The sequence below is a fragment of the Pomacea canaliculata genome, linkage group LG13 (genome assembly GCF_003073045.1).
Source record: "Pomacea canaliculata isolate SZHN2017 linkage group LG13, ASM307304v1, whole genome shotgun sequence".
Taxonomy (NCBI): domain Eukaryota; kingdom Metazoa; phylum Mollusca; class Gastropoda; order Architaenioglossa; family Ampullariidae; genus Pomacea; species Pomacea canaliculata.
The window spans coordinates 20321097-20345178 of NC_037602.1; the positions used below are offsets into that span (position 1 = coordinate 20321097).

The 24082-nt window shown below is 40.1% G+C and overlaps 1 protein-coding gene and 1 long non-coding RNA gene across 4 annotated transcripts in view; both read left to right on the plus strand.

The window, feature by feature from the left end:
* LOC112553630 overlaps positions 1-24082 on the plus strand; it is a 48388-nt gene that overhangs the window by 19852 nt on the left and 4454 nt on the right. The window contains exons 1-2 of one of the 3 annotated variants that reach the window (XR_003097083.1): positions 19595-19817; positions 19939-20016. The exons of 1 other annotated variant lie outside the window; for it this stretch is intronic. The gene's annotated coding sequence lies outside the window, so the exon portion shown is untranslated. Of the gene's footprint in view, positions 1-19594; positions 19818-19938; positions 20017-24082 lie in introns of those variants that run through there. One more of the 3 variants, XM_025220982.1, reaches the window with a different exon arrangement.
* Positions 4454-5200, plus strand: LOC112553639. The gene is made up of 3 exons (XR_003097086.1): positions 4454-4503; positions 4873-4956; positions 5100-5200. It is a non-coding gene; the product is annotated as an uncharacterized LOC112553639 (long non-coding RNA).

The following is a 24082-nucleotide window of genomic DNA, read 5'->3' on the forward strand; positions in this document are numbered from 1 at the left end:
TTCGCAGTTCCAAAACTGCCTCCCCAACTTTTGAACATAATGAACCATCAACAGTCAGAGAATTAATTAATTTTAACTCTTTGTTCAGTTTATCCTATCAAAAGCCACAAGCTGCGCTCGAGAAATCCGAAATCAAATGGCTAAGACGATGTAAAACACATAAACTTTATATCCAAAGAGCTGTTGTGTGATGGTGAATTGTACAGCAGATGATGTGAAGCGTAGACTAGGAAATACAAAATCCATATGAAATTTACAAATCCATATAATGGATTTTATAGTATTATAGGCCTCTTGGTTTGAATTGATGCATCATTTGCAAAATGAACTTTTCTATATGCAAATAGATAATTGTGTTGTAACAAAAACACAATGCTAAAACAGCCACAATCATTCACTGTCGCCAATATTGATATAAATACCATTGTTGTTCCTTTCAAAGCCCAAAACCCCAAGACCTCTGGGCAAAATTATTCAGGCCAGAGATGATAGCTTAGTGTTCAGAGACACTGAACCCATGATACCTATCTATATGTAAGTATTATAACTCATCTTAACTACAAAATGATGCAATTCTTTGCTGTGAGCTATCAACTTACACCTTCACGTAGATATTACTATCGGAGGTTAAATAAATACATAGGAATGAAAGTACATGGAAGCTTACAAAACTTTGGATGCCTAAGTATATTAACCAAGTCTTAAGACATGATGACAATTGCTGGATGAAGGTATATTGAGGGAGGCCAAAAAGTCCCTTGTAACAGTTGATTAAAGCAACAGCCAATCGTTGCATGCTTTATAGTATAAGGATGGTTTACAAATTGTTTTTCGCTCATCAAAAGACGTGATATGGACTGTCTTTTGATGTCTTTACAGAGACTAACCTATGCATCTGAGGCACGATGTGGAGGACATTCGGGTGTTACCTTGAGTTGAGCAAGGAAAAATGCAGACTATGGCGACACATCATACTGTCACAAGGATAACTTAAAACTCGGAAGTTGGATGCAGCTAGTTTAGTACGGAGGTTAGAAAAGAGGATAAAGATACATCGGTGCTGTGAGATACGTATTGTTATATTGAATGTCATTGGTGCTGCAGGATAAATATTCCATTGTTGACCATAAGGGCTCAATGGGAGCACATATTTCGATTACCAATCATCAGTTGCTGATGAGACCTTAATACTCAGATTATTGTGAAAGTTTCGTGAACCGCCAATATCGCTCATCACTTCCAATGCAGTTGTGGAGATCACCAGTTGAAACACTATCCTTGAAGGTTCTAGCAACTGAAATAGGAATACCTCACACTCATTCGTGAATAATATGATAAAGAAGCTGCGGTGAGTCACACTTTAGGATAGATGTGAAATAACTTAAGAACGTTGGGGGGAGACATAATATGTTGCAAAACGTCAGAAAACTGACAATTGACATCCCTTTGTGTATTTTATTCAGTTCGGGTTTTGATGATATAAATTTAGTAAACACATTTATTTTCATCTGTATCGCAAGAAAAAAGAAGGAAACAAATTGTATTTACCATAATTGTCAGAGTTTGCCGACCGGCAGAGAGGGCATCAATCCAGCTGTGACAACAGAAGTGGCAGACATTTTCAAAGGGAAGTCAACCGGAGATCAATTCAGCTGAAATTATTAGAAGATCAAATCAAAGCTAAGCTGAACATTGGAGAAGCATTTGATGTAGGTACGTGATCTAGCTGTGCATTTGCAAAGGCCTAGGATTCTGTGTGGTGTCTTTGACCGTCGCTGTTGACCAGTCAAGACACCTTTGCTCAGTTTGCTGTCATGAGCTACTTAGATTAAGGCTGTTGGAATGATTCTATAGTCTAGGTTTTTGATATGTTGAATAATTGCATTGTTAGCACTGAAAGCCTTATTTTGTCTTTAGGGATACTGGGAAACCCTTCTGAGGCAGTTGAAAGCCCACATGGCGAGAAACTAGACTATCGTGAGAGACATCAGGATGTTTTGCGACAGACAATTGCTGAAGTTGAAGCGAGAGGTAAAATTGTTTTTGGTGAGTGTATGTGATCACTTGTGACAGATGGAAGATGTACACAGGAAATAGGTAAAGAGGCAGATTATTATTTGTGAACTTTGATTTGATCATACAGAGCCTGTAAATGCACCAACTTAATGGATTGGTGAGAAACAAAAATCTGCATCAGTGGAAACCAACCTTTATTTGACCTTCTTTATAGAAATGATGAGATTTGAGTATGTTACAATTTATTACCAATAATAAGTTAATTTACATGGTTTGCAAACACCCAGCCAAAGCTTGCAAAAACAACAGATAGAATAGACCTCCAATTTAAGCAGTCCCCTACGCACATGCTCAAACTGACACATACGTCTATCACATACATACTGACAGACACATCAACAGAGCTACATTACATATGTTTTTTGAGACCTTTCTCACTTATATTTTACATGTACATAATTCAACTACACACTTCTCAACATGTATACTATGTCCACAACATGCATGTGCTGTATGTTGGCCTGCAGTGATAGAGACTTATGTCCCAAATGTACAGGGTCAGGTAATTCTAAGTAAATCCCATTTAGCTGTCACATTAAACCCCTGCTTAAGATTGAAGACTCTCAGCTGGCGGACTGGCACTCGGGCATGTTGGGGCAATGCCCCAGTGGGCCTATTTGTTTCTATAGAATAATACTAATAGGCTATTTTTAGTGAGAAGGACCGCACTGAAAAATATTGCCCGGGTCCGTATTTTTAGTGAGAAGGGCCTTCTGTAGGAATAATGCCCGGGCCGCTTTAAAGCTCCAGTCCGCCCCTTGATGACAGTATATAATTAAGTTGAGAGAGACAAGACCATGATGATGCTGTCATCTTCCATCTTCTGACCCACAGTGCTCACACTCACACGATTAGCTGATACAATGTATGATCGCAGTTGCACTTACTGGCACAAGAGGATTTGGTGGACAATGTTAACGTAATGAAGCCTGAAGAGCAATGAAAGCTTAGCTACGATAGGAAAAGACATAATCAATGTTATTACTAGCTTAAATGTGGTTATGTAGATATATGTTAATAGACCAAGATATCTATGAATTGCAGTTTTGCAGCTGTACATCTGTGACAAAAGCAAGATCAATTATATATTCAGAAGAGTCTTGACTGAGATCAGATCATTCACTAGAATGCTGGGATTTACAAGATTACAAACCATTTACATGAATCATGCTTAACTCTTGCAATGGAAGTCCAAGTATATTATAACAAATTTAAAGGGATTATTTAACAATGCAATGCATCTAAAAAACGATGCAGAGGTAAATAGATATTGAAAAACCCCTGTTAGAAAAGCCCCTATAGATAAGTATGCGAAGATCTGTCTTCAAAACATGATTCACAGACTGTGCTAAACTTTCGTGCGATTCAAGTGTGCTACTTTTCTACAGCAAGGACTAGAGGCCCCTCTGTTCCCAGTGCTCAAGCAAGGAAAAGATGGGGAAAGTGCTGGCTCCCCTGTTCCTTCTGCCAGCCGGCAGGTAGACTCACCTCAGGCCCAGGCTGTCCAGTGATATTGCTGTGTGCATCTACATCTGCCAGAAGGACGAAAGATACAGCAGAGGACAAACATGGGGAGAATCTGAAGAGTAGGTTTAAAAACTAGTAAAAGTCACTAAGTCAATGAGTAGGTTTAGACTACAACAGTAAAAGATCACAAACATTTTTTTTGGTAGTTGTGTGTGTGTGTGTGGTTTTTTTTTAATAAAGAGATATTGGTATGTAAGTAGTTTTATCCCCCAAAATATGTGGATGTCAGCGATGATTTATACAATGATTCTTTTGTGATTTCTCTCTGAGTGCTTGTGATTTTAGGGTATTTTGTGTCATGAATTGTTGCTGTTGTGCCTTCCAGACAGGATGACGATGAAGCTGTCATCACAGAGGCAGACCTCATAGAGCAGGAGGAGCAGAATGACGATGAATACATCAAAGGCGGCTACTCTCCTCGCCTCTTGCAGCCTGGAGATCTAGGAATCGATGAAGTGATCTATGATGAGAGGAAGATGCCAAAAAAGCTGGCCATTGCACGTAGCCAAGTCTGTGCAACTGAAGAGTGCGGGTGAGCACTAAGTTAAAAAGCTGACTTACATCTTTCCACCTGTGTTGATTGCTATTTTTACAAGAGACCATCTTTTGGGCTAGCTTTATTGTCATCTGGGTGACAGGATCATTTTGAGAGACTTCACTTTTTTTTCATAACTTTCAGAATAACGTCATGAATCGAACTTTGCCATTTTGTGAACCGTTATCTTAATGTTTCAGTTGGATGTGGAGACTGCAGTTTGAATAAGGCTTGCTCGTGAGGCATGAATGATGATGCACAGCGACCGTTTTAGTGTGGAGATGACCACATTGAACCACAAGCATTCATCTGGTCTTGACAAATATCGGCCACGCAAGCCTCGCTTCTTCAACCGTGTTCATACTGTGAGCTTAGCTTTGGGATCTATTTTTATTCACATAATAATGTGTTTGGTTTCCTTTAATAAATGAAAAGTTGCAGAATTGTCAGTCATTTGTTAATATTTTAAAAAAACATTCAGCCAGATTTTGAAATTACAAGATTTAAATTCGAATTTTTATTTTAAATCAAAGAGTGATGGGTCTAGCAGAGAACATACACAAGGGATAACCCTATTTATTGCTTCATCTCTTATGTCTTTTTTTTTATGGCCCCATAGTTAAGGACTAAGCTTATTCTGAAAGACTCAAAACACAATTTTTTTTTTATCTATTTATTAAAATTTGTTGAGTTGGAGTTGTCTTATGCCTGTTTATATCTTTCTGAATGAACAGGGATTCGAATGGAATAAATACAATCAGACACATTATGACATCGACAACCCTCCACCAAAGATTGTTCAGGGTTACAAGTTCAATGTAAGTATATAGCAGTATAACACTGTATTTTTGGGCCGTCACATGCATTTACATACAAAGCATTATATTGCACTTTAAGGCAATTACATATTCTTTGCTTTGTGGCCTTTTATGACCACAGTTGTTTGGCTTTCTGTCTGCAGATTTTCTACCCAGATTTGATAGATAAGACCAAAACTCCAGAATATACAGTGGTGAGTGTGGGATCATCTCTGCTTCGTTTTTCATTATTACTTTATTTGTGCTGCAGCTTATATGGTCATAAACAATAGAAAATATGTTCAGATGAAATTCAATCTTTACAGTTCATGCAAAGTACATTAGTCAAAAAACCGTGCATACTTTTTTAGATGAATTAACAAACTCTGAACTGTAATGCTAAGCATTGCTGTTAATGTTTTCTGTATCACACTGACAGACACCTTCTGGAGACAATAAAGACTTTGCAGTACTTTCGGTTCAAGCCGGGCCACCATAGAGGTTTGCTAATGGCTTTTAAAACTTTATCTTATTCAAAACTTCCCTTTTTTAAAATTTTTTAAATGTGTATGAAAGACCAGTTACTTGGCATTTTTGGAAGTGCTGTAAGGACTGTATTTTCTAGTTATTTCATTTATCTACATTAGCATGATATCAAATATGTTTATTTATTGTGTGCATGTGAATACATTGTGTATTTTTGTTATCAGCACTTGACTTATTTCCATGGTTTGCAGAAAAGCGCTTTGTTGTAACCTCTGGTTTTTGTTCTTTGTTCAGGACATAGCATTCAAGATTGTCAGCCGAGAGTGGGAGTACTCCTACAAGAGAGGCTTCAGGTGTCAGTTCCAGAACAACATTTTCCAGCTGTGGTTCCACTTCAAGCGCTACAGATATAGGAGATAGGAGGCTAATGAAATATTTTCCAGTCATAAAATGTAAAGATTGTTGTTTTGCAAGAAGGATGAGTGATTGTCATGTCATTACAAAGCTGTGAGGAGTGTGTAAAAGTTTCTTTCATCAATAAATGAGATATTTGGAAACAGGGGAGACTTTTGTGATGGCTGCGTTAATGAAGAAGTTTGCTTATTACAATTAGACTTTATTCATAAACAGGGGTTGTAATTTCCTGCTTTTGTGGACTTCTTCCTAAATAAGTTTTTTCCAAATGCTGTATAGTACTTTGTCACAGCAAACGCTCTATAGTACTATATAATTATACTCTCTCTTCATATATATAGTTCAAAATAAACAAATTTCAAAGAGAAAGAATTTAGTCAGAATTATCCCAAGGCTGGAAATGTTTATCCCACTGCCTAAGAAGGTCAAAGAAATCAACACTGAAGGATAAAACAGCATCAGTGAGCACTGTGTGAACATCGTCTGCTTGTAATAAACACTGTGTGAACGTCGTCTGCTTATAATAAACACTGTGTGAACATCGTCTGCTTGTAATAAACACTGTGAACGGTCTTTGCACTACTAACAGTGTTGTCAAAGCAGACGGTTTAAAATATTTGATGACCTTTTGACTTCGTTTTTTAGAGGAAAACTTTGTGTAAAGATCTAGACTCAATCAGCCCGTGTTTACCAAAAGCAGGCATTAAACATTTGATAATCGATCGGTCAGTCAGTCGATCAATGAGTCTATCAAGGTAAGTTTTTGTATGTTCAGACTTTCAGAGGAACGCAATCGTTTTCTTAAGCAAGAAAAAACCTGAGGTCAGTTGAGGTCGCACACAGCTCGCGCCACAAGAGGATTTTTCAGAAATGTCACAGAGTCAAGGAGGGTCGTTTCCCACCACTCCACCCTTGCACAAAAATATTTCACTCTTATTTAGGCTGAGTTAAAGAGTAATACAATTCAGTTTTAAAATCCCATAAATTATTGAAATGATTCACAAGGCAGGTTTTCAATGGATCAAACACTTGTCCCTGTCCAAAATCAGCGCTTTATTGGCTGTAAGGATTTGTTTATATTTGCTTATCTGAATTATCTATTTTCTTGTACACCTAAAATTTCTAATAAGAGAAGTTCATAAATCTATGAAAGGAAATCACTAACTCCACTAAAGTTTGTTTTGACTGGTCTTGTCCCCGAGCAGCGGCCTTCAGAAGATAATCATAGTGAAACAAGGAGCTTGTTTGTCCTTCTGTTTGTTTTTTTTTTTTTTGTTTGTCATGTCTTTTATGATGCCGTTTGTATTTCTTGCGTCTATCGTTATAAAAACCACTTTATTTTATTTTAAACTGAGCTTAGTTTATCTGCTGCCTCTTCCTTATTGTGTTAGTGGGTTAATGGAGTTCTAGTCCTGTTATGGCGACATTTCTAGTAGCTGCATCTCGACATTATCTATTTCCTAACTGAAGGTTTCTTAGAAGATTCTATGTGAAGTCAGTCGTCTGTTAGTCGACTTCATTAGTCATGTGCTTGATCTTTGACACAGGAAGTAAATGTTGAGACGTACAGACTTTCTTTCCTCCACCCTGCACCCCTTCCCTTCCCCTGACCTCGCCACCCGCGTGAAAGACGAGTGACCCTGGAGCGGGTGGCGAGGCACCCAAGTGTTTGTGTATAAGCAGCAGGTCCAATGCAGGGTCTGCACCCTGTTTGCCGCAGAGTAAATTGATTGTTGGGTGTGCGGGAGACGTGCCTTTGCATCGTGCAGACGGTCCGCTGTCATTTAAGTGGCTCACGTGACCGGAAATCTCCTTTCTCTGCCATTAATTATCAGAACTTTGAAGCGTTAGGGGAATTAGCAGTTTAAGAAGTAGGAGATACCTGTAGGTAGTAGTGGTGTAGGAGTTAGCGATGTGTAGAATATGAAGGAAATGGTTTTCATGTGTAAATATAAATAAATCCACTTTATATCTATATACCTCTGTGTGTGTGTGACTCAGCACATGTACGTTTATCTCCATCGTATGAAAGAAATAATTACACATACCTTGTGCGACTGGAACTTGTGTCGTCCCGTGCACAGTAAACTCGCGAACGAAAGCAACCCTGGAAATGTTTACATTGATGTGAAGTTTCCGTAGATCCTCAATGTACAGATGTTCTCTGGAAGAAAACACAAGGAATGGATGAGCCCAGAGACCAGGGCAAAGATTGAATCAAGAAAGGGACTAAAACAGAAGCTCAACCAGTATCAAGACCAACAAGAGAAGGTTTTGAAAAATAAGTCCAACGCAAGCAGTTAAGAATGTTTAGGAAGAGCAATACTCAGTCTGACCTACAACTCCACAGGTAATAATCCCAATTTTGGAACTTTGTGGCAGAAATTGAAATTTCTTACAACGAATGCTTAAAATGATCACAGTAAAATAGCTCCCCTCCCATACAGACATGGTATGATGAGATATCTAAATATCCGACTTTGACATACAGGCTGAAAGCATCTTACTTGATCATAATAATGGGAACGGAAAAATGCTTAAATTTAAGTGTAAGTATTTTTCAAGACTTCTACCTGGTGCGGGGGCGTTTGTTTGGGTAGCCTGTACCCCTGTCAGTGTTCCCTCCACCCTGTACCCCTTCCCTTCACCCTGCACCTCTTCCCTTCCGCTGACCTCGCCAGCCGCACAGTCGCCACGTGAAGACCCTGGACCCTGACCCTGGAGCGGGTGGCGAGGCACCTAAGTGTTTGTGTATAAGCAGCAGGCAAAATGCAGGGTCTGTATCCTGTTTACCGCAGCGCCAGAGAGTCGTTCCTTCCGTTTTTGATTGTGTGCAGGAGACGTGCCTTTGCACCGAGTAGGTGTTCCGGTCCGCTGTCAAGCTGCTCACGTATTTCAAAATCCCACCTCTTTGGTTGCCTTGATTTCGAGTGCGAGAGAAACATCACCACACCGTACAGCTAGGTGTTCTGTCACTTGGGGCATGTACTTCAAAATCCCTGTTCTCCTACTTTAGTTATGGGTAACTTAGTAATGTACGTAGAATTAGGCATTAAAAGAAATGTGATAGGTATTAGAAGTGTCGGAGGTATTGTACAGTAGGATGGAATTGGTTTGCAGGTGTAAATAATGTAAATAAATTATTTTATACTTACATACCCCTCTGTGTGTGTGAGAGAGAGAGACTGAACGGGTGTTGTCTTCGTCGTATGAAAGAAAGAATCATGAAACTCTGTCATAGTAAACTCTGTATAGTATACTACGTAAAAGTAAAAACTGTATAGTATACTCTGTCATAGTAAACGCTAGCTAGTACAATGTCATAGCAAACGCTGTATTGTATCCTATGTCGAAGTAAATGCTTTATAGTATACCATGTCAGTACTAAATATACGATCTCTCTCTCTATATATATATAGCACAAAATAAACGAATTTCAAAGAGAAAGAATTGAATCAGAATTATCCCAAAGCTGGAAATGTTTATCCCACTGCCTAAGAAGATCAAGGAAAGTAACATTGAAGGATTAAACAGCATCAGTGAACACTGTGTGAACACCGTCTGCTTATAATAAACACTGTGAACGGTCTGTGCACTACTAACAGTGTTGTCAAAGCAGACAGTTTAAAATATTTGATGACCTTTTGACTTCGTTTCTTAGAGGAAAACTTTGTGTAAAGATCTAGACTCAATCAGCCCGTGTTTACCAAAACCAGGCATTAAAAATTTGATAATCGATCGGTCAGTCAGTCGATCAAGGTAAGTTTTTGTCCGAGGAATGCAATCGTTTTCTTAAGCAAGAAAAGACTTGAGGTCAGTTGAGGAGGTCACAGCTCGTGCCACAAGAGGATTTTTCAGAAATGTCACAGAGTCAAGGAGGGTCGGTCCCCACCACTCCACCCTTACACAGTTTGTTTCCACTGGCCTTGTCCCTGAGCAGCGGCCTTCAGAAAATAATCATAATGAAACAAGGAGCTTGTTTATCCTTCTGTTTGTTTGCTTTTGTTTGTCATGTCTTTTATGATGCCGTTTGTATTGCGTGCGTCTATCGTTGTACAAACACTTTATTTTATTTTAAACTCAGCTTAGTTTATCTGCTGCCCACTACTTAGAAAAAAGATGACTGTAAGACTGTACTTACAACATAAAAATATAGTTAACCAACTCGTCCACGTCATCCTTCTTATGAAACGCGTGCAGGTCAGTGCACTCACAGTGATCTGCAATAGCAACACTTTCCAAGATGAAATAAACTGTTTACAAACTGGGATAAACATCACGTGTCACAATACTAAACATATAGCTAAAGTAATGTGGTGTTAATCACTCGTGATAATCATTGTATCGTCTTAGTAACCAAACCAAGCAAGGGGAGGGGACTAGGATAGGCTGGTGCCTAGGTTCAAACTCTTGTTGAGCTTCCACGACACTCCTGAAAAATTAGAGCAAAAGAAGTTGGTTTTTTTTGTACTTATTTTTTATACTTGCTGCGCATTGAAAAACATTGAAGACCAAAAGGAAGTGATAGTATTGGCAGTTTGTCATTCAAAGACAACATCTCCATGGTGTATTACACCATTTGCTCCAATTTCTGGCTGTTAATACATTTTCTGGTCAGCACTGTTTCGTCTTTCTATACTGTGTCAATGGAGCTCAATCAAAGAGAAGCGACGAGAACATGTGGGTACGATACACAAGTCTTGGAAAGACTCTTTCATGTCTGCCTACAAGATGCCCGTCTTACAGACCATGCACAGACAGGAAGCTCATACAGTACAGTGAACCACTTCCCCTCCCCCACTAGCATGATGGTGTCCTTCAGTTAATCCAGGCAGGTTTAAGTGATTAACCCTTATCTGCGATTGCTATTTCCTCGGAAATCGGTACATAACAAGGTCTGGGTCTTTCTTTTGTAAAGATTTCTGAACTTTGCACCAGACGAGCGCTGGACTTGTTTGTACCGGGTGAGTTTGGATCACGTGACAGGTTTACTATAAAGGTGTTTTCCGTCAGCGCGGCTCACCTTCCTCAGATCCTTCAGCAGTAAACTTCGTGATTCTATTGCTTGCCACTTGTCTAAGAGGTAAAATGTCTGTAATATCTTCTGCATACACTCTGTTATTTGTTTTAATTTTCGGGGATGAAGTGTCTGGGGACTAAGTGACTGGGAACCCTCAGTGATGCCCGTGTTTACGTTTACAGTGAGCTGTGTACGCTCCCTTCTATACAAATGCTTTGTGTAGTGGAATGTAGATATAATTGTTTACAGAGCATACTATACAAATACTGGTTCCCAGTCACTTAATCCCCAGACACTTCATCCCCGACACTTCATCCCCGACACTTCATTCCCTAGACTTTTAATCCCCAGACACTTCATCCCCAGACACTTAATCCCTAAACTAAATCCTTAACTATAAAAATTATGAAGTCAGCGAAAAATTTAATTGAAATTCAAATTCAAATCATGCTTTTAACTTCAACGTCATTTGAACATCTACAACATTAGTTAAAGTTCATATAAGCTAGTAAATTTAATGTTCTTCAACAATATGATATGAAAATTGTTCTTGAGTGTTGGGGATGAAGTGTCGGGGATTAAGTGTCTGGGGATGAAGTGTCTGGGGATTAAAAGTCTAGGGGATGAAGTGTCGGGGATGAAGTGTCGGGGATGAAGTGTCTGGGGATTAAGTGACTGGACACCACAAATACTGTGTGTAGTGGGATGTAGATATAACTGCGTACAGTCACTCACATACGAATACCACATACTGTTAAGTGTAGACAAGGTGTAGAGTTGTAGACAGTCTCAGAAGTACATAATGTGAAATGTAGAGAAGTGTAACTACAGGTAATTGTAGATTGTAAGTACTTGTAGACAAACACTCACTGGTGGACAAGTAATACGAGCAGTTGATTTGTAAACACGAGCTGAATGCTGATTTCCAGAAAACTGTTACCATAGTGATCAAATACTTACTGAAGCAGTTAGTGAACATTCATAACCGAAATAGTTTACTTCAACCCATTACACTAACTGTAAGTTTGATGGTCTTTTATGCACAGACTGTGGAAAAGAGAGGGAAATTTTTTTTAAAAAGTCTGTCTTCACATTCGATAAACACAGTCCCCCCTCCACAGGTTTGTTCACACAGTCAAGTGGACACTTGCTCACATCCGGGATCTGTATGAACGCACACGTTTGATGCGCTGATAAAAGAATAAGTAGTTGTGAATCATCTGCTGTTCATTACTGTATCAACATTTTCTAGAGAATACGTATAACAAAAAAGAGTCTGTAATGGTTTGAATAATGTGTTTTCTTGTCTTCCTCTGTCACACTTGCTGATTTGTAACATGTAACTCCTTGTGAAGTGAAACACTGTTTAAACATGTATGTATGAGAGATGTACTAGGGGAAGGGATGTCTATGTTGTCCTTCAACTAGTTTTATACTGGGAGTTTTAAGTCACTTTTATATGACGGTGTAAACAGAAATGCTTTTTTGTTCCAAATATACCGATTTATCAAAAAACAACAACAAAACAAACAACAACAACAAAACCAACATTCTAATTTCAACATTCAATATTTCCCAGTGTAATATCACAATTTAGTTTCTCCCGTTTAAGAGCAAATAATCATAGCAAGGTAACACCAAGCATAGCCATCAGTAGCTTCAGAACAATACATTTGAGAGAAAATATTTACAATATTAACTTCAGGATATTTTGTATCAAACTCTGGAACAACTGCATATAAGGAGAACAGAAATGTATTTGACTTTAGTGCAGGTTGTTAGGTAGTTTAGTTGATTCTTGCAAGGTGAGGCTCATCTAGTGACCATGCCATAATCTATAGATGCATAAATTATGTTAATGTGTTTATTTTAGACATTTCTACTTTTTCTAGTTTTCCAGTTGTTGCTAGCCTGACTATACAACCGTGTAACTGTTTGCACAGGTTGTGAACCGAGTCTTTATCTCCTCTGGATTGGCTGATGGAATTTTTTAATTTTTACTGTTTCTGGTTTTTTATATCCTTCCTTTCAGTTATCGGCGCGAGCCTACACTGAATAAAGAAGTTGACTTTCTCCCTCCTAGTGAGTTAATCTCTCTTTTTCATGAATGCGTGGTCACTACAATGGTGACTGGGTGAAAGCTATAAATATACTAATATCTATAGATACATCAAGCACTCAAAGTAGTATTATGATCGTTAAATGAAATGCATTTAAGAAGACAAGCCGCCACTTCGCAGAGATTTGAGTATCGACCTCCTCCATTACTACCACCTCCACTTTATATCTCCCCCATCTCTCTCACATCACTGCCCTCCATAGTATTGTCGAAATTTCTGGAAGGTGATGAGGTGAGAGTTGCTTTCTCTGTTTCCTCAGCCACTTCAGTTCTGTTCACGTGACAGCCGTGTGCAGGTGTTGGAGGTGGGGCTAACAGTTTCCGGCGTTAACGTCGTCGTTGCATGACGTCATCTGCCGATACATATCAGTGAACAAACGGCCGCCGCTGTCAGTCGACGACCTCAACAGGTGGTGTGACGAGACAATATACAGTTCTGGTAAGAGAAATAATTATCAATACATAAAACCTACAAAGTGGATTTTCTCAAGTTCAGTGTTTGAAGACAGCCGCCCCGACGCTGTGTAACGAATGTGTTATTTGCTATCTCTGTATTTTGTGTATGTTAGAACATTAGGGGCTTGATATTTCTAACTCTGCTGCACTTGATAAATTAGATTTCAATAAAATTAACCTAGGCCGAATAAAAAAATGAAAAGAAGTGGACTTCACATTGTGACAGACGGGCTGGATCAAAGACCGTACTTTCCCCGTCACTTATTTAGATGTGTGTGTTAAGTATTTACTGCCACCACGAACCTTTCATTTGGTCTTAGCTTGTTTAGTTAGCATCAAAACAAGCGCAGAACGGTTTTTATTTAAATTGCAGACTCGTTGTCATACCCTTTCATGTCCTAATTGATGACATACCCCATTTGGTATCAGACCATGTCATATTCAGTTCTGTTAAAGATTAAAATCTGAGCTATAAAAATGAGTTTTGTTTCATATTTAAAAGTAATTGCTGCAAAAGTTTTAAAACTGTTTTTCGTTTTTTTACTTGTTTAATGTCAGGCCATCCATTTTATAATCAGTCTGTCTGCAAGGACATACACAACCGTAAGTACCGTGCACAGCATTTTTCAGCGCATGTCTTTGGCATACCTAGTTATATCATGGTCCATAAGCTGAGTCCATCACAGTGCTGTCATATTTAGTACTGTCATCATTGAGGTCGATTCTAGACTGCAGCAGTGTGTTCTCATCGCTACTGATGACCAACAGCAAGAAGTCAATGTACCGGTACAACGTGTCGCTGACTTGTCTTTGTGAAGCTTGCGATGTCCTGGTCGATGATGTCCCAAACAGAGAGAAAAAGAACAAACAAATGGACATTGAGCTCAACACGATGAGTACTTTGCAGAAAATATGAACTCCCCCTGGGGCGGTGGTTACGAAAAAATATGAAAGTCGTTGCTGTAGGGCAACATGGCGAACTCAAGTACACGCGTGTTGTCTCTGATTATAAAGCAGTGTCCAGACACCGATGATGAAGCTTTGCCCCTGGGGTTGTGGTTACAAAGCAGTGGCAAAGATGCCTTCGCTGCTTTGAAGACAAGACACTTGCCCTTGTTGTCTCCAATGTTTCACCTTGCTTTATAACTACCACCCCAGACATCATTGACGCTTTTTCATTCCAAAGGTATTGCCACTGGCAAATAAAGGAGTTAAATTTTGTTAACGTAGTTTTGTGTAGTATTGTGTAGTATTGTATAGTATTGTGTAGTATTGTATAGTATTGTGTAGTATGGTTTATTTTGTGGTTGTAGAGGCCAGCGCAAGGAGACTTTGGAATTCTATCTAGCTACACTTTATAGACGACTGAAAAGTGAGAGTTGAAATCGTCTATAATCCAAACCTAGCGAAAGAAAAAAAAATAAAATAATAAAAAAGATAGAAACAAAAATTAAACTTTCGTCTTCGGTCTTTATTTTGAATTGTTCTAGTCACCATGTCGGACAATATGAGCAAAGAAGATCTTAAACTGATGGCTCGTCAACTCCAAGAAGAACTCGGGCCGATCATTGGTGATCTACAAAAACACCACATCAATGTCAACATTTCCAAGGTCACTGGTACATCAACAGGCATTGTCGGAGGAAGTATGTTATAAGTATATCTTGGAATATATATACATGTATTTGTGTTTGTTCGTAACTGTGTGTGTATTTGTGTGTGCGCGCATGTGTGTTTGTATTATTGCGCCTCCACACACTTTGCCCTTTATTGTATATTTAAACATTCATGTTTTCTTTTTGTCAATACTGTTGTACTTTTGAAAACAAAGACTGTTGTTGTAATGCGTTACTCCCCTACCCTATCAGGCGCACGAGGGTTACATCAAGTGGCTCCTAGAAACCTCGCCAGTAGAAACTCTTTTAAACATAGTTTTTAAGATTCCATTAAAAATTTCAACATATCGTTTGTTTGACGGTGGTAGGGTGTGCTAGAATATGTTTTACATTTCTTGTTTATTTGATTTATGAGCTAAAGATTTTGGAAGAAGACATTTCGTAACCATCGTGCCTTGCGATTTTTACATGAGTGTTTTCATGCTCCTGGCTTCTAGGATTTTAGCTGTTTGGGAGTTTTTTTCTTATTTCTGTGCTTTATTTTTCTATTTCTGGACAGTCGTTGCAGTGGCCTGTGGCATTGCCGCCCCCTTTACCTTCGGCGCTACTGTACCCTTTGCTATTGCCGGGGCCGTCGTCTCTGGTGTCGGAGGCGGAGTGTCCGCGGGGGCATCAGTGACAGAGTTCGGCATCGAGCGCATAAAGAACGTTTGGGCCTTAGGAAAGAAGTGTAAAAATTTCTTTGAGCAGATAGCACAAACATACTCCATCTCTCCACAGAAAAAACGAGAATGGAACAAGTGGTTGGAGGGCAAGAAGTCCGACATAGTCATTCATTTGGCTCGCATCGCTAAATCATCAGCCTCAGGTGCCACGGGGCTGGCCAACGGAATACGAACCATTCTCCGGGCCGGTGATGCTGCCGAGACCTTCGTAGAAGCGGGAAAAGTAGCGATGAGGGGAGCTAGCACTGTCGGCAGAGTTCTCATCATACTGAACGCAGTGACCATTGTTTTTGATATCATCGACTTGGGATTCTGCAGCTACCGACTGCACAAACGTCTGGGTTCGCCGGCCAGCGAGAAATTTGAAAGATACATCTTCCTCTGCCAGTTGGTCATGGAGGACGAAGAGGACATACTGCAGCAGTCTGGAACCGAGTCTTAATTACATACATCATAGTCCCATACATCAAAAGACTGAGCACTGGACACATTTTGTCACCTCACCAACTGCTAGTCTCTGAACGAATGTAAACAAAGATGATTAGCGTCTGATGTATACAAAGTAAATTTTAAAAATTTGAAATATTGAATACTCTTAAAGTACTTTAAATACAATTCTTACACACTTCCACTGTATTGGATATCTATAAAAGGGTCGTTCTTTCCTCTTGAACCAGTCGGTGGTCAGTAAACTAACCTCTATGTTTGTCCTAGATAGAAAATAATAATCTCTATTTTTTCTCCAACAGAAGCGTTCCTTTGTGGTCCATCTTAGATTCTCAACTTGATAAAGGCATGCAACATAAGTATGTTAAAAATAATGTACTCTTTGTGACTAATACCATCTTTACTTGTCGACCAGTAGCTTCAGTGTGCATCTACTACTAAATTCCTTGTTTGATTTCATGATATAGTGTTTACTATACTACAATCGACAATAAAACTAAAAGAAAACATGGTCTTTGAATGTCACTCAGTGAGTTAGGAGAGAGACAGAGAACAAACCTTGAAAATGAAGCTCAGACGCGTGCATGTTAGTACAGTCAGCAAGTCCCTGTGTACCTCCAGAGTGTGGGACAGGAGGGGAGCACAAGGGGTGTGTTGCTACCCTTTGTATTTTGATAGTACGACTAGAGTATGCAGAGACTGGTCTTTAGAGAGCTCTAGACTCTAGATAACTGAAAATGCTCTTCATTGACGTTCACATCTGGTGTACCTACTGGTTGTAGAAAAAATATACAACTTCTGATGCTATAGGTCAGCCCCTTCAATAGAACAGTACAACAGAACCAGCGAACTCCTACAAGTTGTAATGGAATTTGTTCCTCTGGAACATCTGTAGAAATTGCTTTAATACCTGAAGGGGGAGGAAATCGAAAAAACCCCGGGAGTTAGCCCTTGAATGTGTAATTTAGCAAAACTCCTCAACTTTATGCGACACCTTAACCAATCAGATGTGAGAACACCAACCCTCCTGTGTTTCTAGGAAATAATCACCTTTTTACTAGAACTACCACCAACTAGGTGTATTATTATGGTTTGAATATTAAACACGACTTTGTGGCTTTGATGTTGGTCGACAGTTTAATCAAACTAATACCGTCTTTACTTTCAGGCTTGTAGCTTGAGTGTGCATCTGCTACTAAATTTCTTGTTGTAGTTCATTATGAAGTGCTTACATGCGTATTACCAGAGAAATAAAATATGCTTTTTGACAGTCTGTCAGTGAGTGAGGAGAGCGACAGAGAGAACAAACCTAGAAAAGCGAACAGACGCACACGTGTATGTTAGTACAGTCAGCAAGTCTGTCTACCTGCAAGTTACACTGTTTGAAATATTTACTCAGTCGACAAGGTGAGTGAATCTTCAGCCACACCTGTTAATGTCAGCAACCACTGGCTGCTGGCTGGACTGAGAACCCTGATCACATCGTTTGCTGTGTGACAACAGACTACACCTGTCTCATCTCACGCTCTGGTGCTTTCTGTTTGTTTTTTAAATGTGCTACACTTTGAGAGAGATGCTGCTGCTGCTGCTGGCGATGATGATGCAGCAGAAGAAAAAGAACTGATGTCAAGCCCCAGGTATTAATAGTGAAGGACTCACTGCACTCATACACAAAGGTGTCGCTTGGTCTGTAAAACAAAGTTTTAACATAGCTGGCAGTGTACTTCACACTGTCGGGACTGCAAACCTTCTGTGGGAGAAACCATTAAACTACATTTTATGTATGACAAGGGGCTGTTTGCTAGGATGGACAATAAACACTCAGCTGTGAAGAATGATACGGGTAGAGTACCCTGAGAATATCAATGTATCAAGACGGTAGCTGGTCTGACTATGTACTTACTTCAGTAGGAGGGAGACATGGTCTCATTTTCGTTTCTACAGAGTGAGTCAGGCTGCACTATTCTGCAACCTTTGTAAATGAGAGATTGAGAAGAAGCATGGAGGACAGTGGCAGTGGAAGTGAGAGATAACGAGGGCAGTTGTAGTCCATGAACATTCAGAAACATATCCCAGTGTGGGAAATGTTAAGTGTTGCTTCCAGTTCTAAATGTCCCTAGTATTTATTCAACATATTTGCACCAGAACCAGTCACATACTCCTCAAAATTTCACCTACAAACCCATGGATAATAGTTTTTTTTTCAAGTGTCTTTTGTAACATGTCCCAGTTTACGAGAAAAGTTGGGATTTCCTGAAATTAATTTGTGAGTCACACCAACAGATGGCACAAACATAACAACAGCTCATGCATCTCGCATTGAAAGCAAAGCCAGCTTCCGGCAAGGTTCGTTTTCTCTCTCAGCCATGAAAGTGATGCTCGTGTTTACTTTTACAATGAGCTGTGCTCACTCCCTTCTATTCAAATACTTTGTGTAGTGGGATGTAGATATACTTGTTTACAGACCCTTCTCTACAAATACTGTGTGTAGTGGGATGTAGATATAACTGTCTACAATTACATACAAATTCCACATACTGTTAAGTGTAGACAAGGTGTAGGATGCCTCTCAGAAGTACATAATGTGAAATGTAGACAAGTGTAACTACAGGTAATTGTAGATTGTAAGTACTTGTAGACCGTGTAACTGTTTTTGCAATTGTGGTGAACTGAGTCTTTCTCCCGGACAGCAAGCCTCTGGATTTGCTGATGGAATTGTTTTTTTGTTTTTACTGTTTCTTTTATTTTATATCCTTCCTTTCAGTTTTTGTCGCGAGCCTACGCTTGTAACAGGGTAGGATTCGGGCTTTTCCCCAATCTCTCCTCAACAACACAAAAGACAACGCTCTCGTGGGTTCTAGATTACATTTCTGATGCCAGTCGATGCTGCTGGCTCTGGCGAACCTCGATCCAACACACTTTCTGACCTCACACCAACTGCACCCCACACCTCTGCTCTGTCTCCTTATATTTGTAACCAAGTGGTGCGTGGTGAGGGGAGTCGAACAGTGACCACAACAGTCAGAAAGGCAGCAACCTGTCAGCAGTTGCACAACTCTCTAATGCAGGCTAGATCCACAGTCACGGCTACGTCACTTGTCTCGCGCTTTCACTTCGCAGTTTTCTCCCCTGTCCTTGCGTCTCAGCTCTGCCTTGTTCGCGGTCTCATGCAACAGCAGATCTATTTTCGCGGTCTTTCACAATCGTACCTTTACTTTACCGGCATGCATCAGCGTTTTTCTGCCTAACAAGCGCTGGACTACCGGCCCTCTATCGGCGACCACCCACCATCGCCGCCCCCTCGCCCATACACTACCATACACTGAATAAAGAAGCTGATCTCTCTCCCTCCTAGTGAGTTCATCTCTCTTTTTCATGAATGCATGGTCACTGCTGTCACGTGTCGCGTGCTGGCTCTGTCCCAGCTCTAGAGCGAGAGGGGAGGAGGGGGTTGCTGCGTCATTATAATCTGACGTCACTATAATCTGACGCAATTTTGTTTTTTGACGAAAGGAGAGCGGTCACCAGGGAGCAAGGATGGGCGGGAAAAGAAATAAGATTGTGAGAAGGAAGCCATATTGAATTGTGAGGAATCTGTGGTGAGTACATTTGAGTAACATTTATCTGGGAGGAATCTGATTTGAGAACGGAGTAACATCTCTCTAACACATTTTCAGCTTCATTAAACTTGGCAAGTGTACAAACTCTCTTTTGATACAGACCAGCAAACAACACCAGAATAAAAAAGCATCACCGAAAGCTGGTATCGCACGGAAGTAATAATGTGGAAAGTAAAATGTACGTTAATATTGTAGATATATATATATTAGGGCTTCTTCGCAAGTGTTTCTAATTTTGTAGTGGAATTATTCTCGGAAGAAAAGATAGTAAAACTTGTGATTTATGAGATTAGATTTTAAGTGCATTTTGTTTGTTTACCACGCTCGCATTATAAAGGATGTACCTGCTCAAATGTTGCTCGTGTGTCTGTGTGAGTGTGTGCGGACATAAATAAGCTTTGATGTACATCGTCGTTGTCGTACACTTTGATCAGTTATTGTTTCATGCTATCTTCCTACTAGTCATGAAATATTGATCTCAAATATACTGCATAGATTACACTTTACTTTGCAACATAGATGCAATAATGTTGCCTTTTTAAAGTAGTTTCTAACATCATTTAAACACCTTGAAAATACACAAGTACACACAGCTTGCTACACTAGACCATTCCACCGGCCCACTGTAGACCTCATTGCAGTGTTGTCCATAGGAATGGGAATCCCATGGGAATCCCATGGGAAACGTCTCATGGGATGGGATGGGATGGGACAGCACACATTTGTATTTCCCATGGTAGTCGATACTTGATATTGCAAAATAAATTTACTGTTATTTCATTCATCAAGGATTTAAATCTTTCCTCTGAATCATCTATTGTATGTGAAGTAGCAGGAATTATAGAACAAAAGCCGAAAAGTGGTTTTCAGTGTTGTCCATAGGATTGTTAATACCATGGGAATCCCATGGGAAACATCCCGTGGGATGGGACGGGATGGGACAGGCATACATTGCCATGGGACGGGATGGGACGGGATAGAAAAATATGTCCCATGGACAACCCTGCCTCATTGTATCTGCTGACACAAGTTACCTATTTCAGTTTCTAATTCAACACTCTGTTTTTTACAGACTGATGTTTTGTTCTTACTGTTACATAACGTCACCGATTTTTATTTACTGACATACCTATAATTATTTTTGCAGTTAACCCTTCAAAAGCGTGGGATTTACCTCAACAGGTCCAGTTCTGCGCGGATTTCAACCTTAAATTCCAATCTCAGCGCCACCTGTCGACTTTCTCTGCCTGTGTCTTCTTTTTGTGAAAAGCAGTGTGCGTGGTATTTTGTGGGAGGACAAGGGAATTCCTTCGTGTGACTTGTGCTTCCATCTCATCAAAGTCTAACTCATCATACCAGTGGTCCGAAAGTCTGCTCTTGTTTATCAATTCGTATTTCACTTCCTTCCGAAAATGAAGATCACTGCACAGAAATTGTGTCCTTCATTTAGAATCATGTCAAGGTTCAAGACATTTTCAATTCTGGCGGCTTTGATTACAGTAGAGACATTTCCTCTTCTGTATATACTGTACTTCTCACGATCACAGTACGACACTGCAAACTTAATGAAACTTATCACTCAGGTTAACACACTGTACCTCTTACGATCAAAGTACGACACTTCAAACTTAATGAAACTTACCGCTCAGGTTAACACTCTGATTGATAACAGATCGTACTACACACTTATAACATTCGAAACTCATAAAGTGAAATTGGATGAAAGCCTCAAACTATTGCAGCCCACAGTGTCACAACAGGATGTGTACATTATGCAGGAAATCGTCGCAACTTTCTCTATAGTGATGACTGAGGCGTCCTTGACCTTTTTCCTCTACAGTGGAAGTCTGCTGGGGTCGTGGCGCCACCACGGCCTGGTGCCCTGGGATGATGACTTGGATGTTGTTGTCCCGTCATGGCAGCAGGACGCCGTGGCTCACGTGTTGAATGGCCTCAAGCCGCACTTTCTTCTTGATGCCACACAAGGAGTCAGATGGAAGTTCTACTCCGCTCGGTCTCATGCTATTGGTAGTCTCCCTTGGAAATGGCCGTTCCTGGACATCTCATTCTACGAGGAGAACAGAACCCACATTTGGGAACAAGACAAAGTCTGCAAGGACTTCATCTTCAACAAAGAAGACGTATTTCCATTGTCTGAGCGTCCTTTCATGGAGATGATGCTGCCTGCCCCGAGAAACACAAAAGCCGTACTGTCCACCACCTACAGGCTTAGCGTGTGTGCATCGGGGAGGTACGACCACAGCAAAGAGATGGCGAGGAGCGAACAGAAGTCAGTGCCGTGTGAACAGCTGCAGCAAGTCTTTCCGTTTGTAAGGCGCCAGGCTGCAGTAGGCGGCCATGGAGGTTGTAACGAGAGTCTCGTTTTAAATGGAAATGTGTTGGCGTGGGTGGTGCTGAGCGGTGTGCAGTGCTAAGGTGGACTCTCTTGCCAGTTACTTTTGTTAAACCTTGAATGTTTTTATTTACTTGTTCTCGGGATGTTTTGCTAGCTTTAGATGCAAGAATTTCTAGTACCTTTCACTTGTTTAATACGCTCGCGTTATCTTGTAATCAAGGATCTACCCTGTTGACATGTGCAATAAAGTGGGTGAGATCTGATTATGGTAAAGAGAAAATGCTTCTCGTGCTCCAAATGCCACAAGTACTTCACTTTTAGATTTTAAGATGCATGAGATGACAAAAATCTCGTTCACTCAAAGATTAAATTTTTATTTCTTATATATGACAAAGTTACTCATATATCATGCAAACATTCATGCAGACTAACACACTCACACACATGTACATTAAAAAAAAATATTTTCTGACATTTTTTGCACATACATACCAATGCTCATGCCTAATACCTAGCAATACTAGCATGCTAATACCTAGCTTGTAATCTACTTGTAAAAGTGTGCAGTATCTTGATACCTGTATGAACACAATGACAAGCATTCAGAAGTTTCATGCACATCCTGTAGTCTTCTTCTTCTTCTTCCTATTCACCCCCAGTGGACCATAGGGCCGCAACCACACCCCGCCATGTCATGCCAGCTGTCTCTGCCTCTCTGTGGACCGATCTCCTCCACGTCTGTCTGGGTCTCCCAACCTTGCGCCTTCCTGTGGGTTCCAGCCCAGAGCTTGTCTTGTTAAATTGTCGGCTGGCTTTTGTAAAGTGTAACCAATCCAGCCCCACTTCCGCTTCTTGATGTCTTGGCAGGTTTTTGGTTGGCTCTCTCTCGTTTATTTCACGGGAATTAGACACATAAATATCAGGGATAGATGAAGGAACATCCATTTTTTTCTTTGCCACACATTTCAAGTACACTATCGTCCTGATAACACAGCTCATGATGGAAATGTGTTCAAAACAACATTGTTACACAATCAATAATGATTCAAACGTATTACAGAATAAATGGAGTTTAAGGCACGTTCTGAGAGCCTTAGTCTGAATTCAGAAAAGATAAACTCACTACAAACTACACACTGTAACCAGTCAGAAAGACAATGAGCTAGAGAGCGAGAACTTGCTGACAAAACCATCTTGACTCGTAAAATACTTACAAATACTACGATACAAAGCTGTGTTTGAGTGTATATATTTTACATTATAATTCATATATAATATATATATATATCAAAACATACTTACTAAAAGGATTTCATCAATAGCAAAGGATTCCAAAACGCTCTCGGACACAAAACAAAGCGACCGGAAGCTGCCTATACCACAAACACAATCAACGCTTTCCCACTGCGCGCGCATAGAGTTGGCTGACCTTTCCTTTAGTGTCTCGGGTCGGGGTCACCAATTGCTGGGGATGGAACTGAAGTCACCAGACACACTGCGTCCCACACGTGTCCTTACTTACAGAACTTACAACAAATTACAAAGCTTTGTAGGTGGGCTTACAATTCTATCCTATACAGGAGCTTGTGTTGATTTTAGGGGAGGGCAGTAAAGTTCACCGAACTCATAGCAATACATGCAAATGACTACAAACCATAAATGCCACATCCTTGCCATACGTTTCTCTCAACCTTCCAGTCATCCAATCTCTATGAGCAAACGTTACTTCAGTAGTTCTAAATGTCTTCAGCTTTAAAACCCATGCGATTCCTCAAATGTGAACCGAGACTGGAGATCGGTTTTTCAATGAATACAGAATGTCCAGAATTCTTACTTTTGGTGAAGTCCAGGAACGATCACACTTAATTAAACACACACACGCCACTGA